Genomic DNA, 8,685 nt, shown 5'->3' on the forward strand with positions numbered 1-8,685 from the left:
GACACATGATTATTTTTTAAACATGATGGGGAAACGAGTCTAAAATAGTATCTAACAGGGGTAATTTAGTTCAACCACAGGTGTAAGACTTGAGTCTTGTACATTCATTTTTTACAGATGATTCAGCGCAGTGTGGTAGATTTCCATTTCCTTTTGGAATGTACTTTATCAGCAAACCACCTTCCATCACAGCTCAAGGTGTTAAGTTCTGTGAACTCTGTCCCACTTATCTCAGAGACACCAGCAGGACAGTTCTGAGCTATCTTCCCATTGCGTTTGTATAATGAGGACTCCACTGTTTTCTTTTCCCATCTCTGCACTGATTAGTTGGGTCCCCTGGTCAGGTCTCGGCCTCCCAGGCTTTATTCTCTTATCTGTAAATGGAGGGTTGAAATAATTCTCTCACTTGTCTCAGGTCAGGGATGGTAAGAGATTCTTTTTTAATTTTTAATTTTTTTAAACTTTAAGCCCATGTCATCAGAAAAAGATATTTAAAAATTTAAAACAAGGGCTTGATGTAGGATGTGAACAGAATAACCACAACCCATAAATACCAAAAGCCACGTCTAACTAATAGTGCTCAGCATCAGCCCCCCTCCCTTCTTACCCCTTCATATGTGGTTGCACGGCCCTGTTGTCTGTGCCAGACCGTTGCTTCTGGACTCTGCTTATTTCAATTCCCATTGCTGCAGCAGTCCTTCTGTGTCAGCCCTCCGTGGGTTGTTCGAGCAGCCTCATCTCTGCCCCATCCCCTCTCCTACCACAGCCAATGGACTTCCCCTCATGCTCCTTGCTGACGCATTAAAAAGCCCAGTCCTGTTAGCCCTACAGCAGAGCTGTGTAGCAGCTGGCCTGGCCTCTCCTCTCCCATGTTTGAGTCTTGGAATGTGGTGTGCATTTGCCAGTTCTACCATGTCAGCCTGGGGTTCCTGCCCCAGTCGGGAAGACCAGCCTTCACCACTCCTGCCAACCACTTCGTGACCTTGATTGTGTCTTTTGCATTAGGATGATGTTCCTTTTCTTTGTTCTCACCAGGGCAACCCTTCATCCCATCATGTTTCCATTTTTTCTTGAGACAGAGCCTCAAGCTATCCCCCTGGGTAGAGTACTATGGCATCACAGCTCACAGCAACCTCCAACTCCTGGGCTCAAGCGGGTCTCCTGCCTCAGCCTCCCAAGTAGCTGGGACTACAGGAGCCCGCCACAATACCTGGCTGTTTTTTGGTTGCAGCTGTCATTGTTTGGCAGGCCCAGGCTACACCTGCCAGCTCAGGTGTATGTGGCTGGCGCCTTAGCCACTTAAGCCACAGGCGCCAAGCCCAAGTTTCCATTTTGCCGTTTACTGTGCTGAGGTGGCTGTGTGTCTGCCTTCCCATACTGCAGCGTGGAAGGAACCAGGTTTTCCCACCTCCAGCTCCTGGAATCCCACCTTGCCTAGGTGAGGTGCCAAATAATTGCTTACTGAATGAAAAGGCTTAACATGGGTCCTATTGGTCTTCCTGAGTATTGTAAACTAGGCTTAGCATCAAGGAGGGTGGGTATAATCTCTCACATACATGGATTTTTCTTTTTAATATTTTCAGAAGCTTATTAGACAATACAATTTCACTTTCTACTAATAGTCAAGTGCAATTCTATCATTGAATAGGGAAATTTAGTCTTGAAAGGTCCCCTAAACCTTCTTCATAAACCTAAAAGCTTTTGGAAAATAGTTAACAACTGCCTAGAAACAAGGGGTAATCACCACTGTCTGGCCACATGGGGAGGTTCTGGAACCCAGATTGCTGGAAAATATTCATCAGAGTGAAAAACTTGACCTTTGTATGTCTCAAGGGAATAAATTTTTGCCAGTCTGCTGACAATGCAGAGAAGTGGAGGGGAGATAAAGGATGCTGGCTTCTGGGTCAGCGGGCTGGGGGAGCCAAACCAGCTGGTCTTCCTGAAGGTTAAAAACAAGGTAGATAAACAGGTGTCTCTGGGGCCTTGCAGAGGCTGCCTTATGTTCCTGTGAGGCCCACTAAATTGTACTTCTTCCCTAGCTTTGACACTTTATTTTTCTCTGCTACAATTCTTTACCACAATCATTTCTAGTGCCATCCAACTGAGAAAAAACAAATTTGTTCCCATGTTCCTTATGTTTACCTTCACACATCACTTTGTCTCCAACAATACAATTCTGTTCTTTGTCTGCACAAGAAACATAATTGTATCCTGTCCCTAACTCCTCAATCCCCTGCTAGTCTCTGTTTATTGAAATATCTAATGCTGTCTCATCACAATTTAGCTGATGCTGGAAGGTTTGGCGTGCTCTTAGGTGAACTATGTTAGGTAACAAATAATTAGTTCTTCCTTCTCCACCTTTAGAGCTGAAGGAGCCACCAAGACCCATAAAAATGAACAAGACACTTTGATATATTAGATGTTGTCCAATTCTGCCAAAGGCATTATCCGTTCTGGCCTTGTATCACTCCATGATTAATGTTTGTTATATTATGTTCTTTGGAAGGAAAATAAAATGAAGAAGAATTTTCTCACATTTGATGGGAATGAACATAATTAAAAAGTGAAATGCTACTGAGTCTGCTAAGAAATCAATCACTTTAATTGGAATGAAGATTCCTATCCTCTGTCGGTAATTGGGCTCTTGGTAATTTAGATTCAGAATCCATGACATTTTGTGATAAATTGGCTCCTTTTGGGCTGAAGAAGGTAAGAAGTTCTAATTACCCCTGGATTATTCCAGAGTGGATGGAAAGTCTTGATCAGAGAGATACACTGGGAGAGAGAGAGAGAAAAGCTAGCAATGTGCAAAGGTTTATTGAATTGAAGACACTAAAGAATAAAATTGTTCATTTGACACGACAGAAATAAGAGCTTGTGGTATTTGAAATCCTAGAGATGTAAATCGGATTTTCTAAGAAAATAGGGAACTGGGCATATTAGAAGAAGTTTGCGTATGTCGAGTTAGGTTATGAGGAAGACCTGCTTACTTGTGAGTGTGCACGAAAGTACTGGGGAAAAGTATGACTTTGTTCTTGGAGTGTTCAAACACAGAAGTAGTCTACACTAAGTTAAGGAAGGATAAAATGTCTTATTCAAGTGAAAAAACAAGTTAAGAATATGGGCAGGGCTCTAATGAATGAATCCCTTAGCCCTCCCTGGGTGGGTTTCCTAACCTTTGTTTCTATGCATATTGCCAAAGAGCACCAGAGGAATAGGTTGAATTTTAGGTTGGTGCACTGGATTATAAACTTGCTTTGAATTGTGTGTATTTTATATAGGTATATCTACATATCACATATCAAAATAGATGTAACTGGCTCGGCGCCTATAGCTCAACTGGCTAAGGCGCCAGCCACGTACACCTAAGGTGGCGGGTTCGAATCCTCAGCCCCGACCCGCCAAACAACAATGATGGCTGCAACCAAAAAATAGCCGGGCGTTGTGGCGGGCGCCTGTGGTCCCAGCTACTTGAGAGACTGAGGCAGGAGACTCGCTTGAGCCCAGGAGTCGGAGGTTGCTGTGAGCTGTAATGCCACTGCACTCTACCCAGGGGGACAGCTTGAGGCTCTGTCTCAAAAAAAAAAAAAAAAATAGATGTAACTTCAAACTCAACTTTCAAGCTTGAAAATGTTCAAGATTGGTAGAAGGGTGGCGGCACCCATAGCTCAGTGGGTAACACGTTGGCCACATATACCACGGCTGGTGGGTTTGAACCCAGCCCTGGCCTGCTAAAAACAAAAAAAATAGCCAGCTGTTCTGGTAGGTGCCTGTAGTCCCAGCTACTTAGGAGGCTGAGGCAAGAGAATCATGCCCAAGAGTTGGAGGTTGCTGTGAGCTGTGACGCTACAGCACTCTACAGAGGGCAACAAAGTGAGACTGTCTCAAAAAAAAAAAAAAAAGATTGGTACAAGGGACTCCTGTATAAGCTTCACCCAGATTGACTAGTTATTGACATTTAGTTTTGTTGGCTGTCGCATTTACTCTTTTCATTATATATACTTTATTTTCCTGAACTGTTTAAGTTGGCTGTATTGTGTCCCTTTATCTCTAGTATTTACTTCCTAGGAATAAGGACAATCACTTTTATAATCACTGCACACTTATCTAAACCAGAAATTTAATACTGATACGTCTAACTAATCTATAGTCCACATTCCAAATTTGCCAGTTATGTCAGTAACATCTTTTGCAGCTACATTTTTCATCATCTAGTCCACAGTCGTGTATTGCACTTAGCTGTCACACCTCTTAGTCAAACTATGAATTAGTCCTTCAGCCTCTCTAGTCTTCATGTTATTACCAGTTTAATGAGAAGTACAGGCCAGTTGTATAGAATGTCCCTCAATTTAGGTTTGTCCATATTTGTTTCCTCATGATTGTTTTTGGGTTATGCATTTCTGGCTGGGGTACCTTAGAAGTGATACGGTGTTTTCTCAGTACATACCAGCAGGAGACAATTAATGTCAATTTGTTTTACTGGTGATAGTATCTCTCATATCTTGGTTAAGGTGGTGTTTATGAGGTTTCCCCACTGTTATTACTTGTCTCTTTGTAATTAATAAGTAAATATGGGGAGGTATTTTGAGACTCTGTAAATATCCTGATCTATCATTCCATACAAAGGATAATTAATACAGGTGGAATTATTGGATGGGGAAGATGAGTGATTTATTCCTTATTTTCCACTAGTATTTTTACAACCCATCCCTCCTCCCCTCAAAAAACAAAACTCTTTAAAATATACAAGCAAAGATGTGCAAAAGAGTACACTGGGAAGTCAAAACCCAGTAGTTGGAGGATATATTTTCCAGAGCCCTGAGAGTAACCAACATATTTTGTGAGTATAAATAGTCTGGGCAAATGAGCTTTTTGGTGAACCAGGAAAGCACGGAAAGAATTCCCTGATCAAAATATAGGGAATTCAATTTATAGAGTTTTCCTTCTTTACCCAGTAAAGTTTGTTTATCTCTCAATATTTTTAAAGGTGCAGCCCTTTGGCAAACACACACCTTTTTTAGCAGATCATGAACCACGTAGCCCGAATATACTTTGAAAGATGCCATATAACAACCTAAAGTAAAAGTTGCCTCTGATGACTGTAGTTCAGCAGAATGGTCCCCAAGAGAATAATAAAACTTTGGCCTCTGTCTAGCCAGGTACAAAAACCAAAGGCAATTTAAATGCCTGTGAAATGAAACTTGAAATTGAAACGTAAGAAGTTACAGGTCACTGGGGGTGGGAGAAGATTATCTTTTCCTGCAAGTAAAAAACAGCTAGAAGCTGAATCATTCATTCTGCTCCCTGCCTCCTCTTGAGGTTGAAAGTCCAGGGTTGAAGTAGCAATCTCCAGGAATGGGGCTCAGTGGGTAGGGCAGTGGGTTTGAACCCAGCCTCAGCCAAACTGCAACAAAAAAATAGCCGGGCATTCTGGCGGGTGCCTGTAGTCACAGCTACTCCGGAGGCTGAGGCAAGAGAATCGCCTAAGCCCAAAAGTTGGAGGTTGCTGTGAGCTGTGATGCAATGGCACTCTACCGAGGGCAATAAAATAAGACTCTCTCTAAAAAAAAAAAAAAAAAAGAAATCTCCAGGAGTTACTGGGAAATGACAGGTGAGCAGGTTGATAACTCCAGGCAGCAAACATTCTGCTATAAAATACAGTAGGGCAAATACTTTTGATGTTCTGATGCATTTAAATCTAGGGCAATATTAAACATTTTCTAAAGAAATACGTTCACATTAAGGCTCTGGCTGTTTTCTCCTCCATTAAACCCTTCCCAGTTCTCTCAGCCTCACACTATTCAAGGGATGCAGTAGTTACTTAGTATCTTTTATGAGCAAGGTTCTTGTGGATACAGGGGCAAGCAAACCAATCAAGGTTTTGTATTCACTAGGATTTTGGCGGCCATAATAGAAACCTTGATCCAAACTGGATAAAGCAAAAAAGATATTTATTGGTTGTTGGGATCTGCTCTGGCAGTAATTAATCCATTCCCACACAGTGAGAACCCACTCACTCTTGAGAGGCTGCATTCATCCCTTGCGAGGGTGAATCCTTTATGATAAATGCTTCTTGGAGGTCTCACCACTTCTCAATACCCTTAAGTTGGCAGTTACATTTCAACATGAGTTTGGGCAGTGACACCTATATCTGCATCATAGCACTGGCTGGCTAAGGTCTGGTTTGCTCCAGAGGGTTCACCTTATCGAGGGTTCTGTAATCCTGACCTCCTTCACATCTTGCCCTCTTTCACTTCCAACAGGGCAGTAACACTTCCTGAAATTGTCTCTTTAAGTTAGGTTGCCCAGGCGACCAAAATTGGTTTGTATTTCAGCTTTCCCAGGGAGAGCGTCAAGGCTTGCTCTGATTGGGCCATTTTAGATCAGAGTCTCACCCCTGAACCAATGAGGAAGGGGTTATGCTAATTGGCAGGAATAAGTTCTTGGCTTATCCTGGAGCTGGGCAGGGAGCTATGCCCACCTAACCCATAGGGAAGCCTAGATAGTTTGCTATACAAATTCTGCCTTCTGTTGCACTCATGGAGCCCATAGCCTAGTCGAGGAGGCAGACAATAAACAAATACATGAAGTAAAGTCACACACAGTTGTGAGACTTCTGTGTCAGAGAGGCACAGTTCAGATTGGGAGGTATCAAGTGGCATTTAAGCTAAGATCTTAATGGTAGGGCAGGCGTTAATTATTTTTAAAAAGGATTAAGGAGAAACAAAAGTAATCTGGACATCTTTGAGGGACATTTTTCATTTGACTTTCTTTTAGGAGAGTTGGTGTGTGACGCAACCAATAATGGTACCTTGCAGAGGCTGCAGTTCCTGCAGGTGGCCACATGAGGGCGCCGGCAGAAAAGCATCAGTGGCAGCAGGTGACTGCAACCCGACCCGAGGGACTATAAATAAAAACATAAATTTATAAATGTATAAACTACTCCTGTGGCACAGATGTGTACAGTCATGCGTGCTTAACGATGGGGGAAATATTCTGAGAAATTTGTCCTTAGGCAAACATTATAGAGTGAACATGCACAAACGTAGATGGTACAGCCTGTACACCTAGGCCATATGGTAATAGCCCGCAGCCCCTAGGCTACACACTTATACAGCATGCTATTGTACTGAATACTGTGGGCAATCGTAACACAGTGGTGTTTGTGTATGTAAACATAGAAAAGATAATGCATTGTGCTACACAGTCACCCATGGCTACAACGTCACCAGGTGGTAGGAATTTTTCCGCTCCACTATCCTCCTATGCGACCACCATAGTATATGCCATCAGTCATTGACCAAAACGTGTTGCGCAGCATATGACTGTCCTTGCTGGATTACATCATTTCTTCCCACTGTCTGTAGACCACCAAGCCTCAAGTATGTGATCGTCAATAAATCTTAACTAACATACAGGCGAGAATATTGATAGCCATGGAAAAGTAATTTATATTCATGCTTGATTGATAAGATTTTGTCCCAGAGCTGATTAGCAAATGCTTCCCTTGACCCCATCTCCCTGCTCCCTGAGGTTAGGTGTTGACTTTGTTACTAGAGGCTTCTTAAGAGTTGAATCAACATTTGCTTGAGGTCTTCAGGGTGAAGGGATCTCAACCTGGAGATAAATGTTGATTCTATTGTACAGTAGAATGAATTCATCTAATGTTTGTTATCATTTTCAAACTAGTGGGCACTTTAAAAAATCATGAGGTAAAGGATTGACATCTGGATTTCTGTCTTTCCTTGACAGGGTGGGTAATTTGGGCCTGTACTGCAGGCTGGCGACAATTGTCTGGGACCAGGAGAGGCTGCCTCTTTGGACAGAGTGTGCTATAATTTGTCTTTCCTTTATTCTGCTCACTTCTCTCCCATCTGTTATCTACCTGACCCTTAGGTACCGGATCTGCAAATAGCAAGATTGATGCTTTCTACAGAAAACTGACCCAAGGTTAAAAACAGTAAGACATATTATCATCCCTGGTGCCAGCCTTCTTGCCATTTCTACCATTTCAACCTCTGCAGCAGGAGGGCAAATAGACATTACAGTTGTGTGAAGGACTCCCACAACTGTGAACCAGTGAGTGATCCCACAACTTGTTAGTCCGTAGCTTCATGCAGGTTTAAAGTGTTGCATAATCGTTGCTGGTGACACTCCCTTGTCATTTCGCTTTAGTCCATTACATTCCTCTGTCACAGCCCAAAGCCTGGTGAGAACTAACCCTCTCCAGCTTGGGTGAGTAATTATCATTACTCATCTGTCTCTGGAGCATCTCTCCTGCTTAGGCCTGAAGTTCTCTGAAGCATCTCTCCTGCTTAGGCCTGAACTTCAGTCCTGTAAGACTTCAAGCATCTGTCTCTGAAGCATCTCTCCTGCTTAGACCCTGAAGGTCTCTGAAGCATCTCTCCTGCTTAGACCTGAAGTTCAGTCCTATAAGACTTTAAGCAAAAACTCCCATAAATGATCACTCACATAGCACTTAAGTCATTTACACATATACTTATTCACTTGGCAAACTGGGGGATGATGACACTGGCAAGATCATTATCCTCAGGGGATTGAAACCCAGTGGGAAACTAAAATGTGAACCTGCAATTGCAGTACTCAGGGACAAATGCCCATCGGATGGGATTGCCTGGTGAGATACAGGAAGCCCATAAAACTCTTGGGCTTCAACTGTTAAAC

The sequence above is a fragment of the Otolemur garnettii genome, unplaced genomic scaffold, assembly GCF_000181295.1.
Source record: "Otolemur garnettii isolate 467f Iridium unplaced genomic scaffold, OtoGar3 scaffold00006, whole genome shotgun sequence".
NCBI lineage: Eukaryota > Metazoa > Chordata > Mammalia > Primates > Galagidae > Otolemur > Otolemur garnettii.